The sequence below is a fragment of the Marmota monax genome, unplaced genomic scaffold (genome assembly GCF_021218885.2).
Source record: "Marmota monax isolate L192 unplaced genomic scaffold, Marmota_monax_Labrador192_F-V1.1 WCK01_AAM20220418_F8-fsc00015, whole genome shotgun sequence".
NCBI classification, from domain to species: Eukaryota; Metazoa; Chordata; class Mammalia; order Rodentia; family Sciuridae; genus Marmota; species Marmota monax.
In genome coordinates this window covers 16,706,410-16,720,729 of record NW_026692194.1, presented here as the reverse complement: position 1 = coordinate 16,720,729, position 14,320 = coordinate 16,706,410, and the positions used below count along the sequence as shown (strand labels likewise).

Here is a 14,320-nt window from a genome sequence, read left to right as displayed (position 1 = left end):
TACATATTATTGACATTAAGCATACAGTAGCAGGAAGAAAAAGTAGTGAGACTTATTTTTGTTAAAGTAATAAAACATAAATTTATGACTCATTATTTTCCTAAGAGTGTGAAACAACAGAAATATTTGAATAATAGATTAGAACTAGAAGAAATTTCTTTATTTCCAGGAGAATTAAACAAGTTCAACATGGGAAGTGGATAGAACATAGGCCATAGGGATGCATGTCCCAGCACTGAAATGCAAACCAGTTACTTACCAAAACCTTGAGCAGATTCTATGATCATTAGTATCTTCATTTTCAAACTGAGAACAATAAAATCTATTCTGAAGGGTGGCTATGAGTATTAAATAGGAGAACACATAGGAAGCACCCATCGGAATGAAAAAATATAACAGACACTCTTGTAAAACTCTTCTTATTAAATTAACGTCTGCTTAGAAAACCTTGGGTCTTTCAGTGAATCAGAAGCTCAAGTTTTTTTCTAGTAGCCAACACACCTTCTGTACTGTTCCTAATCCTGTTGTCCTGAATTGTATATCCTGTTTATTAAGCAACTCTCATAATAGTTCATGTATAAGTGAATATTAGGTCTTTCATCAGGTGTTTCCTTTTTTTAAAGTTAGATAATACAACTTTGGGCTCTTTATGCTGCTCTGGAATTTGTGAACCTGTTATCCATTTATTTTTGCAATTTTCCTGCATTTTGTAATGGAACATTTTGCTCAGCTCTGTCATCTTTAGATTCCCCAATTTCAGGGGCTACTACTTTAAAAAGGGAGTGCAATCTATGTTTGATTCTGTCTCTTTTCCGTTAGCGATTACCCACCATTTTCAGGTGGCATTCAGTAAATGTAATTAAGTGACTCTGGTAAACTCCAAATCATGGCAGAACCTAAGTAGTATGACCTCAGAATTCCATAATACACTGCTCCTCCCTACAAATTCTGTTAACAAAACATTCTCCTTTCAGCTACTTCTCTAGCTTTTCATTGCAATTTGAATTTCCTCTCTTAAATTAAGCATTCTCTCCAATTTCAGGGCACTTGTCATATTTTTCCCAGTTGTAGCAGAAAAGCCCTGCTATGTTCAACTAGACCCCTCTGTTTTGTCTTCATGAGATATGGGAACAAGAAGAACTGTTATGCTGCCATTTGTTACAGTATGAGTAACAGAGACCTTGGTCCCCAACCCGGAAATCTCATGACTTCTGCCAGTATCTTTGGAACAAGAATAAGCTGACTTATTAACCCGTGAGCAGGATAAAATCTGACCATAGATCCAACACTCCTGAACTGTATTGATGAGTACATTGAAACAGAGAGATCCTGTGTTGTTCTGAGTGCCACTTACCCTTAGACACTGGGAACTTTGTCTCTGTAACTTACTAACTAAAGCTATATTTCACTAGGATGTCATTGATCCTGTATAATTTGTACTGAGCATAGTGGAGTGTTTACTTCCCTTACCTCCTACCTCTTAAATAAAATAAAGATTTATTGACTTCCAACCATTTTCCTTAATACTAAAGGATAGTGTGTTTTGGGTCTAAGATAGGATACTATTTTTGAAATATTATTTGATTTTTACCCCCAAATTTCCGTTCTCTCCTTTGTCTTTCCTCTCACTTCAATTTTAAGCCACTGTGTTTTAGTTGCCTCAGAAAGGATGTGAGTCATAAATCAAAGACACAAAATTAGCTTTCTGCATTTGAATCTTAAAAGCCTAGACTCTTCTAGGAATGAAATAGAATATGTAGGCATTTATATGAGGAAAGTATGGCTTTCCTGCACCCTATTTGGGAAAGGAGGAGATAAAGTTGGAGGAACGAAGTCAAGTTGAAATAGGAATTTGGGGTACAGAAAAATAAATAAATAATACTGAATTAAAAAAAAAAAGAGTGCCCAAGAACCACTGGAATGCAGAAAACACCCATAATTCATTGAAATGCAAAATGAACAACTCTGGAGCAACCCAGCCCACACCTTTGCACATACATCCTTGCCACAGAAAGCAGCATGATGAGAGGGCAAGGGCAGCCCCAAGAAAACTGGAGAGAACCTGAGTAACTCTACCCTGACTCCATCTCTAGTTCAGCCCCTAATACTATCCCTCTATAATATCATAATGCCAGGCCAGAGCATGGCTTCTTACTCTCTCTCTCTCTTTCCCTTTGAATGTGTAATCATTACTTTCCTCAGTAATTCTCCATTTGCACTTCTATCCGATGCAGGTCCTTAAATTCCTTTCTGATATTTTTGTCAAGAACCCAACTTGTCCTGAGTTGAGGTCCCTTTCTCAGGGAAATCTTAGGACTCTTCTCCCATGACAAAGTGTGCATAAATATTTGAGGAAAGTAGGCTTTGGGCAAGCAGAAGATTAAGTGTGCATAATCATTTGGTCAAGACCAAAAATAGAGCATGATTTTACAGTTTAAGGGCTGAGCCCTGGTGGATGTCAAATCTCAGGTAGGTTTAAGGGAATAATGTAGATCTGTGAGAATTTCCCTGGGGGGAACCTAGTACAGCAGTAAGATCCCCTAGAAGAAATGGCTGTATGGTGTGTTTAGACATGCTAGGGGCTAGACAGCTTTCCATTCTACACTGTAATGTGGGAACAACGGAACCGTTTTCAAGTGGTCAAAAAATTGCAGAAAAGGTCTGACCCAAAGAGGTCACACACACAAGAACAAAGAGTCCTGGTAGTAAATCAGGGGGTACCTACCTGAGTTGAGTCTAGAATATTTGAGACCACTTTCCATGCTACTTCTCTCTTCCTCTCAAAAGTACAATGGAAATTCTGCCCCTTCCCTAAATAATTTAGGTTTAACTCCAGGGAAAGAAGGAGACTGAAATTTCCTAAGATTATATTTTCACTAACTCAAAAGAATCAGAGCTCAAAATAGAAGCCAAGGTGAGTTATAGAAAAATCAAGTTACCTTTCTTACACATCAGAGAATGTGGGCTGAGAATTTTACTTTTACATGTCAAATATCAATGCAAGGATATGCTTGCTCCCTGTGTCTATGTGTTGAACTAAAGTGGTTAGGAAATTTTAACTCTGCTCCTGACCTAATGCCTGTCATAATAAAGAATGGTGGGAATTGAATAAAGTTCTTGTCTCTGCTTTGGGCCTTAGAGGTGAAGAACTTCAGTACTGAAAGTTATTCATGCAATGATTTTGACAACTAAATCTTCCTCTTTCTGATTGCAACTTCCTGGAGAAGACAGACTAAGTCTTAATTTGTTTTCGATTCTCCCATGGTGCCAGGTACCTGGCTCTAAACAGTTGAGTACCCAGTAAGAGTTTTCAGTCATCCAATGGATTGAGTACAAAAAAAAAAAAAAAAATCAAGAAACAAAAGGAAAAGGGGAAGATACCACTTAAAGACAGAGCTAATGTTAAAATGCACTTCCTTCCTTCCTCTCCCCACTTCTTACCACAACACATATTTTTTTTCTATTAGCAAACTTATTTGCCTGATAACTTTTTAGAGCTCAGTGAAGAGAAGTAGTAATTTTTCCCCTGTGTTACTAAAGAGCAAAAAATATCAATTCAAGCAGCGCAGCATGCAAGCCTCAAACATATCAAGGTGGATGTGTTTGGCTTTGTAAGTAGGGACTTAACGCTCATTTTCATTACTGAAGCTGCACTTAGCACCACCACTTAGTACAGTCCTCATAAACCCTTCACATAGCAGATAGTGGTCTAGAGTCCCTTGGTGGGATGCCATACAAAGAGAACAAAGGAGACTCTTAAGTGGTCTCAGTCCTGTGTACCATTACCACCTCATCAAAGTTGCAGCTTCTCCTTTTGATCCTTGGAGTGATTGGAAAAAAAAAAAATGACCCATTAGCACTAATGGTTCCTTGTAGGTGAAGTCCTGCGCATATGAAGGAGGATGTAATTCTTAATAACCCCTGTAGGAACCAGAGCCTGGATGGACATTTATTAAAAGTCAAGTTTTCTGTAGAGTTGAAGGCAGTCTGTTACCTACTTTTCAAGCTAAGTAACTAATTTTATTCTTATCCTTTAAGTAGGCAATACATACAATTGATAAGGCAAAGGTGGAGTTGGGGCATTTTGGGTAAAGGATGAAGAAAATGTGTCTCAAGCTTCCAACCACAAATATTCTGGAAATAGATTTGTTGAAGAAATGTTAGTAATAGGGGGCTGGTCAGTAGAGAGCGCCTGACTAGCATCCCCAAGGCACTGAGTAGATCCCCAGCACAAAAAAAAAAAAAAAGAGGGAGGGAGGAATGAAGGAATGAATCTCAATGATAACTTCATGTCTAGCATCATATACATACATAAGCACTGTGCTCCTCTCAAAAGTGTTATCTGCAAATGATCAGAGATGATATCAGAAGTATCTCTTCTCTAGTAGTTGGGCAGAAATGAGTAAGAAATAGTATACAAATAGTTTTAGTTCTATCTGGCTACAAACGTTGGCCCTGCCACTTACTTTTGCTAGAGTTAGATTCTTTATCTGTGAAATGGAGTTAATAATGCCCACATCATGAGGCCATGAGGATTACAGAAAATGTATATAAATCATTTAATATACAGTATGTAGTCAGGACGTGATTGACCCTGGGACAGCAGTGTTGGTTTGTCTGGTAAGAATTACATATTCTATGTTGGTTTGTCTGGTAAGAACTACATATTCTATGTTGATTGCACTGAGAAATACAGAAGAATGAGTAGTCCAGTTTGTCCTCTTGTTTCTAATACAATGGAGTGACAAGATGTCAAATTTACAAGTCTGTCATGACATTTATTTGATAAGATTTAATTCACAGTCTTTTGTGTGCTTGAAATGTGTCTTGCACCAGACTGTCAGTAGCTCAAAGGGTTCCTTTGACATATGCAATCTGAAACTCAGTGGCATTGAACTTGGTGACCGAAATTGAAAAGTTACTTGATAAAAATGTCTTCTAATTTGATCAAAACAGACTAAGAGATTTAAAAATTCTATAAAGACAAAAGACCAGTGTGTAGATTGAATGTGTCTTAGAAAAATCAGAGAAATAGAAGGCTTTTGTGAACTTTCATTGTAAGGTGGAGTATCATGGAAGAGATGAGATCAGAAGAAAGTAAAAGAGATGTTACTTTGTAATGACATAAATAATAGGTGCCAGATCTGGGGAACAGCACCAATGTACCATGGAGACAAAATAAATCTAGCATTCAAGACAGCGAGTAAGCAGAGCATGATGGCACACACCTATAATCCCAGCAGCTCAGGAGGCAGAGGTAGGAGGATTGCAACTTCTAGACCAACCTTAGCAACTTAGTGAGTCCCTGGAGACCAAGTGAGACCTTGCCTCAAAACAAAACATTTAAAAAAATACAAAGGGATTGGGATGTGGCTCAGTGATTAAGCCACCCTCGGTTCAATTCCTGGTACCAAAGAAAGAGAATGAAAGGTCAGAGTTGACTGGAAGAGAAGGATATTCAGTTATTTATTAAATGATGTTGGATAAGTGACATGAAAGGAAGACTTGTATAATAGATAAGAAAACATGATGAACTTGCTACTACTCACTGATGGGGGAGAGACAGAGAGAGAGAGAGAGAGAGAGAGAGAGAGAGAGAGAGAGAGATCCAAGGATGGAAGCCAGGCAGGGAAGTTAAAGTGGTAAAAATTTAGAGGAGAGGTAAAATTGCATCTAACATTAAATACTTGGAATTTGAGTAAGAGTGTCTATAAGGGATCCAATAATATGAGCCTGGGGCTTAGGGAATAGAGAAGCTGGGGCTTGGGAGCCATCAACCAAAAGCAGATAAATGAAGTGTTGGAAGAGTTTTCCTTTCTCTTAAAACAGGGAGCATAAAGCAATTAAGAGCAAAGACTCCTGGCTCTGCCTTACAGGAGCAGAATGCAAGTGTCTAGGTATAATTAGTTTTTTGACTCAGCGTTCCTGTTTATTCATATGTATTTTTTTGTGCCTCTTAAACATCTCACTTTCATTTTAATTAAAGGAGCACATATCCAGAGGACAACCGCTTGGTAGACTTGGAATAGCTCAGACTTTAAGGGAACTTAGGGGGTTCCCACAAACTCTTTGAAGTGGCATTTTTTGGGAAAAAAATTGAAGTCACACACACTGACTCACTTTCCTGTGGCTGGACTGGAGAAAAACGCAATTCTAGATGCTTCACTTTGAGAGGGTTAGAGCTTGAACAGAAAATTGGGGGACACTTCTGGCTTTTTCATCAATTCTTGTTGTGAATGGCTAACCGTGGGAGGGCAATATGCATAGGTTACATTTTGAACCTTTTCTATAGAAAGGAACTTGTCCCTCACCCCAGGAACAATAAGCTTTTGCCCACAAATTTATATCATTATTTTTGCTTTTAATCTTATTATTGTATAGCCAGAAAGGAAGCCGCAGGTCAAATCTCATCCAGGTACATCAAGACAACTTTTCCTCAGGAGACAGATTAAATCTAAACAGATATATATAAAATGCACGCCCCACTAGATAGAAGAAAATGATCTCTAATTCTTGGGGAATAAATGTTTATTTATTCAATGTGTTTTCTGGGGGAAAAGCCTAAGTTTCTATTCCCGTGACTGTTTAAATAGATGATATTAAATTACTGAAAGTAAAACCATGGGGACAGGATAATATTTCTCTAACATGTTTTAGTTTTGGGATAGATAGGAAACTTTTTAACTCACCTCCCATAGAACTGAGAAAAAAAACACCCTCCAAGATCATATGTAAAGAGCATACTATTCAGTTTTAAAGTCAAAGAAGCAATTTACATAGACATTTTGCTCCGTGATACAACATCTGTCTTTAAGAAATATTTGCTGAAGAGATGTGCAGTGGTTGGAAAACCAGCCTCTACCTCAGAGCAAAGCCTGTCCAAGGAAGGGGGTGTGACCCTTGTCCTTGCAAAGACCCACAGAGCACTCCTAGGCACATACCCACCCTGTTGAGTTGTTTATCTACAAATAACAGAAGAGATCTGAGAAGCCAGATGTCCCTGACTCAGTCAGGCTAGGTGAGGACACATAGCAACCCCCTAGCAACCACCAATCAGCATGAGACAGGGAAAATACCTGGGATGCCAGATGACCCTCCCAGTAGTTTATGTTGGTTGATAACATGTTGGGAAACCATGTAGTTCAGCACGTATTCCCCTTGTGGCTTAAACCAATCAGTTCAAACGAATCCCCCTCTTGTAGTAACCAATCACCCCTACCCAACTTGTTCCTGACAGTGAATGTGCTAATCATGTTTTAGAGTTGTTTTATGATTTTCCCGTGGTGTGTGATGATTTGCTAAGAGATGCTATGATGTATGTGAAGTCCCTGCCTTCCCCAAAGAGTGTATAAAATTGCTGCAAACCCTGGGCTCGGGGCCTCTCAGTGTTACCAGTTGCTGTGTGCCCGCGGAGGACTGAGCTAGCTCCCAATAAACACCTCTTTGCTGCTTACATGATCTTGGTCTCTGGTGGTCTTTTGGGGGTCCCGAATTCGAGCATAACATGGTCACCAGTTTGAGTAATTAATTGTTCTATTAGCTTGAAAAATGTTTAATCTTCCTTATTAAATGAAGGTTTTAATCCTACAACCACCTATTTTTTTTAAATTTTTTATTCTTTAGGAAATACCTGTAAATCCTCATCTCTAGGTTTGCTCTGGATCTCTAGAATCATTCTAAAAATCCAAACATCACTGTCCTCACCCCGACCCCAGGAAACTACTTCCGGCAGACTTCCCTGCTTTGTAACTATCCCATTTCTAGTTACTTGGTTGAAATTTCAAAAAAAAAAAATCATTTTTTGAACTCTATTCTTTATCTCACACCTTACATTCAAACTATTCCCAGGGTCTAATGACTTAACTTTGCCAACACTTCTGACATTTGTCTCTCCATTTTCGTTTCCATTTTTAGTTTTTGTCTACTTTTTCCCTTTAATGCACTAACTCATTATCTGGTGTCCCTACCTCCATCCAGCTTCCTTATCAACACTACATCCGTCTTCCCATTGTGTTCTGATATCTCCAGTAACTCCCTTTACCATCTAAATAAAGTCCAAGGCTCAGCAGTGTTCAAAATTTTGAATCGTTCTTCCTCAAAAATCTCTTGCTAACGTTTGAACTATTTTTCCCCAGTAACTGTGCCAGCTACAGGCCTCAGATTACATCATCCTTTTCCTAGACCCTAATTTTTAAACTAGAGTAACCATTTCTCCAATTCTATATTTCCCTGTCATTCCATCATCGCTTACACTATACATTACTTCCATCGGAAATGTCTATTCTCTTCCAATGGTTCATTTCAAAATCCTATCCGATTTCAGGGGCTTAACTAGATAGAATTCCACCTTAGTAATGTATTTCTATTTCCCCTAGCGACCGGTGAACATGGTCTTTGACAATCCTGATAAAATTTTGAGCCTCTTTTCTGACCATTATCTTATCTTCTCCAATTCTTTGTGTATGGAGCCTTTTCTCCCCGTTAGCCTATAAAATCTTTGAAGAAATCATGACCTAGATACTTTTATAGTCTCACATTCACTTAGTAGGCACTCAGTAATTATTTGATGACTCAATGAATGAATGGATGAGTTAGTTGTTCATATTCAATAATCAGTAGTTTGCATTTATTTAAATAATAGGACAGAGGAAACATTTTATGGGTAGAACACTTATAATTGTCCTCGTTCTCTTCACCTGAGAAAAAAACGAATAAAGTCAATCATGGGAAATTTTACTTCGACTGATATCTTCTTTGAATAGTGAAATGCAGCTGTCCCATTTGTTGGACAGATTTGGTACAATGTAATTTTTTTCCCATTCTGATAGAGTAATTTAATAGAGTAATTCATGAGCAATTTTGATTGACATTTATTGAATTTATATGTAGAGAGGTGAAGATAGAGATACAGAAACTGGGGTACCAATGTGTGGTAATGAGAACCCATATATGAATCTTCCTTTATAGTTAAAATAAGTGTAAAATTCTTGTGGGAAAGTGAGCTTACCCCACTCTGTCTCTAGCCATTCACTCATTCTCTATGCTGCTTCATATAGAAATATGACCTCACTCAGTTAGATACAGTAGTACATGCCTATAATCCCAGCAACTTGGGAGGCTGAGGCAGGAGGATCACAAGTTTGAGGCCAGCCTCAGCAACTTAGTGAGATAGTAAGACCTTAAGCAACTCAGTGAGACCCTGTCTCAAACTAGAAAATAAAAAAATAAAAAGTGCTGGGATATAGCTCCTGGGTTCAATACATAGTACTAAAAGAAAGAAAAGAAAAAAAAAAGAATCATCTCATTCATACAGCCTCCACAGGCATACTTCACCCTTTGGACATTTCATACTCTCTCTAGACTCATGTACTCTGCTGCCCTGTTATTACAAAGAGGTACTTGCATTTACTTGGCTAGAACTCAGCCAGGCTACCTGTAAGGACCCCTGAAGACCTGTGTTAGAGGGTTTGAAGGTTCTCATCTGCATTTTCTATTGGTTTGCAGATATCTCACTCCACCTGGTCTTTGAGCCACCACTCAAAGATTCCTATGGTCTTTCTAGAACCAATCACCTATCTCTTGGCTCCTTGCTACCTGCTCCCCATTCAACAATACGTTATTGTTTCAGTTTTTTTTTTTTAAAGAACACCTTAAAATTCAGAAAAATAAGAGACAACTGAATTTAAATGTATAAAATCCTGTCTGAGTGAGTGAGGTCCTCCTCACAGCTTTGAATCCTTGACAATCAATGTCAGGTATCAGAAGCAGAATAGAGAGCTCTGACTTTATAAGAATAACTGACATTGGTGTAAACCCTCAATTTTACCAAGCACACATGTATTGTTCTATTTTGCTTGGTGAGCTATAAGACAAGCATTGGTCATCTCAGACACAGGATATAGATGTAGCAACTGTGGTTCAAGGTAATGGCACCAAAAAATATCAAATTCTGATCAAAATCCCAGGTCTTCTGAAATTCTGATCATTGTCATTTAATCCACATGGGTTTATATGCTGTACATTCCAAAGGGCAATTGGTCCTTTTGTGCAGCTCCATTGCTATGATACACTTAGGACTGCTTTGGCTGAATGCACTGGTCCTTTCTTGGGCCTGTAGAAATCTGAGGGGTAACTGAAACCAGAATAAAAGCTCGGCACTTCTGCCTTCATTTTTTATCTCCTTTCGACCTTAAACTGGGGTCAGATTCTGTTCAACTTGGCATGTAGACATGTTAATCACTTAGAAGACTATCTGTCTAAAAACTGATACAAGGTTGATTAACCCTTAATTGACCTAATCTCTCTTGTTCCCCTTCAAGACTGAAGACACCAAGATGAAAGTAAGGATATTTTCAAGATTCAGTGAACTGTGAGACTCACAGGTAGATCACCCTGGGGACGGGACGGACTCCCTAAGCAGAAACATAATCTCATGATGGGAATGGAATTGCTCTCTCTACAAATACCAACTTCTCAACACCCTCAGGACCTCCCACAACCAGACCTGAGATTATGGTCAGCCAGATCCATTGCGCCCAAACTGCTTAACTATGTGAAATTCTTGCCCCCAGCTTTTGTGGCCTCCCCTATTTAAACCTGAAGTTGATGTCAGCTCCGGGAGAACAGGGCCAAGAACACCCCCGACCCTGAGTATCCCAGTGTGTCTCTGCTGAATAAATCCATTTCCCCTCTACTACTCTTTATTCTTTTGGTTTTCAGGGTGAGTGGCCAGAACTGGTCTGTTGAGATCCCTGAAGTCAATCCCCTCTCTGTCCTAGGATTCCAGTAACATTATCTACAAAAATGCAGGGTATTTTGAAGAGTTGTGGCTCACTGAGAAGAGTCATAGTAATAAATGCTAGCAGGAGCCCCAGCAAGCTAACAGATCCCAGTATGATAAGAGACTCATCTGCATCCTGAGGCATCTCATAAAAAGACTCAATTTGCTTCATCATTGTAAATATCAGATATTGAAATTTTGATAAGAGGCTGGAATTCTTAGGACACCAAAATTTGATTTTTAGATGTGGCAGCTAGGTTTTGATTGCCTTCCATAAAGAGCTAATTGTCACCTGTGGAATCACCAGCCAACCTAACATTGAAACCATGTGTGTGATTCCCACTGAGGAGGTGGGACACACCCATCAGGCTTGAGCCAGACTTCAATATTTTCCTATAGCAAGGCTTTCAGACTTAATATTTTCATTATTCTTATAGTATGAGTGAGAGAATGCTTTCCATTCTGAAATGTTATTACTAGTTGGAATTTTGAAATAAAATTGCCCAGAGAAGGAGGGTGCATTTTTTTTTTTTAAAGTAAGATTCTAAAACGTACAACATGAAGACAGATTTTGTTTGTGTTTGGTCAACAGACTGTGAGGAAAACCTGGTGGGCATGTTAAATGGGAAATAATAAAACGAAATTGCTATGGGGTTGCATGTGGTAATCTATCTTCTTTTAAATTCAGTCTATGCCAATGACACTGTGGCAGATGGGGTGTGAGTTCAGGCATATAAATTCATGCCAAGCTAACTTCCTCTCCTGGCTTTAAATTTTCAAATTTACCTTTAAGTGAAAACTGAGTATAGATACATATATATATATATATATATATATATATATATATATATATATATATACACACACACACACACAAACACACACATGCACACACGCAAGCACATACATATATATGTATTTTCAATTTTGTCCCCATCCAAGTAGCAGCCAGTTTAGATACCTCTGATATCCTCTACAGCAGACAATTTTGTTGCCCTTGTGAGTTTTGTTTTCCTCTCACTGCCTGACTCTGGGACTGTGTATGGGGTTGGCAGAGGCTCTGGACCTCACACACCCTTTTGATTTACACATGCATAGTAACTTGGTTTGGCAGGGGCTTTGACATCTCCTGTTCCATTGATCCTCCCTGCAACCCTTCTGGGAGGTGAACACTAGTCAGTTCCAGGAAGGCCTGTGGTTCATGGCAGGGAGATTAAGAAGGGCTCTAAGGAATGGGACAAATAAAGGGAGAAGAAGGGAAACTGGCCACCTCCCTGGTTTCCAATCTTTAGGTGGAGGCCAAAGCAGAGCAATCTTGGTTGTAAAGTAAAAGAATGCACTAATAAAACATCTGAACAAATCCATTCTACATGGTGAGCATGTAACCTGGTAGGCAGGTGTGGTCCTCTCTATTGTCTGCTGATGCCAAAGAGTATATGAGTAATAAAAAGTGTGCAAAACTTCTCTGTTGAGTGTTCCAAGTTTGTTTTTTTTTTTTTTTGATTGCAATAGTGGTCCTTTCACCTTCTGAATATAATAGCTTCTTTGCTCTAAGGCTTGTTTTTTCTCTCTTCTGTCCTCTCCTCCTCCTTAACAAGATTAGGGAGACTGCAGTGTTCTTTTCTTCCCCTAGTTAATTGTCCTTGAACACACCCACTACAGGAAGGAGATACTTGCTGTGGACCTGGGAAGCGAATGCCTCCCAAATTAACAAGTGAATCCTATCACACCATCAGGGCTCCCTGGGACCCCCTACCAGAGCATACCTGGAATGTAACTCTTGAAGAATTCCTTTAAACCGCCCCCCACCTTCCTCCTGATGGGTAGAGTCACAGTCTCTAGGACAAGAGTCCCTTATGTTTCTCTTTCTTCTCAAAAACCATGTCCTCATTATTAAATTGGTACTAATTGGTATTGGGGACAAGGACTGAGTTTTTGGTTACAGTATTAACAAGCAGTTTGCTTTGAACACCTTCAAAGCATTCAGGGAGGTTATTATTATCCCAACCTGACAGGTGAGCAAAGTGTCCTGAAAAGGTAGGTTACCTGCCCAAGATCACATGCCAGATATAAGAACAATGATGAAGGTATCAAAATCCTGAGACCCACAGGTTATTTCCTGTCCTACTATACCACAATCTTCCATGTTTTTCTGAAATGTCTCAACAAGAAGAAAAGAAGAGGTTGAGAAGTTTTTAAATGTTGGAGAAATTAATGGAAAATTTTAGTAGGGGAAGAGTAAAAGGACCTGGGCAAATCTCTTATTTCCCCTGAAATCTTGTGTAGCTCTATATAAGTTTGGTCTTCTTTACCAAAACAACTTTTCTGATTTTAAAGAAATTTTCTCATTTTAAAATAAAGAAAAAAAAATATGTTGTTTGGGGTAGACCTAGAGAATAAGTACAAAGGAACAGCAAATCCCCTACAAAAATGGCCTATTTAATACAGGTCAAAAAAAAGTGGGACTGGCTTTCAGCTTATATATACAGGATAAAAGAGGTTAAAGCCACCAGTGGTTTTCTGAATATCTTGAAAGCACAAAGTGGGGACACACACACACACACACACACACACACACACACACACTTTATTGATGTTGCCAAAGAGCAGCTTCTAAAACACTATGTGCTTCATGGAATCAAATAAAACTCTTATTTTTTCCTTAAGCATGTGTGTGTGTGTGTGTCTCTAAACTGAATTCTTTCTGTGCCTAGAAGATGGAATATTCTCAATAAGGTCACCAGATCCTGCTGGAATAGTGTAACACCCTAGGGCATGTCTCCACATAATTTGTTCTTTCAACATGCAAAAATACTCAAGCAAGGACCACTCATCAAGGACAGGGAGGTGAGAATTTACCCTCAAGGCTAAGGAGATGAAGGGCTATGACAGCCGAGCAGACTAGCAAAGAGCCAGCTGTACCAGCTAATGACTGATTGGCAAGCCAACCCCCAATCACTCAACCAAGTACTGTAGATTTGTCTGGGCCTGTTGTAAGTACTCAGAAGTACAAATGCTCTATAAGATACACAGAAAAAAGATGGAGCAATTAAAATTGCTGCCTGTCATGTATGAGGAGGCCTTCAGGGGCTAAGGAGATAGAAATAATATATAGGCTCTGAGCAAGGCTGAGGGGTGGGAAAAGCAGGTAGAAAGTGAAGACAGAAATATCCACTTCTTTTTCAGTGACTCTAAAAGAAATTTTCAGCATTACCCAATGCGATAGTAATGCAGAAGTTGGAAAACTAAGTTTTATATGAAAGAGAAAATGTTTCATTTTATTATAACATTTCCTCCCTCAAGATTAAAATCAGTGTTACCTTTCATTCTAGATATTGATAAGAGATCCCTTCAGCTGTGTAGGCAAATGCAGATAGCATTATTTAAATAATTTTAAAGACCTGGGTTCAAATTCTATTTCTAACTCTTGGTGCTATATAAGAACTGGCAACTCAAGTCTTTCTGAGTCTCCATTTTCTCATCAGTCAAATAGGGACATTAATAGCTCCTTCATCTAATCTTTGTAAGGATTAAGAAACC

General features: G+C 38.8%; 1 protein-coding gene across 29 annotated transcripts in view; it reads right to left on the bottom strand.

Moving 5' to 3' along the window:
* Nrxn1 (neurexin 1) overlaps positions 1-14,320 on the bottom strand; it is a 1,098,127-nt gene that overhangs the window by 525,271 nt on the left and 558,536 nt on the right. The window lies entirely within an intron of this gene.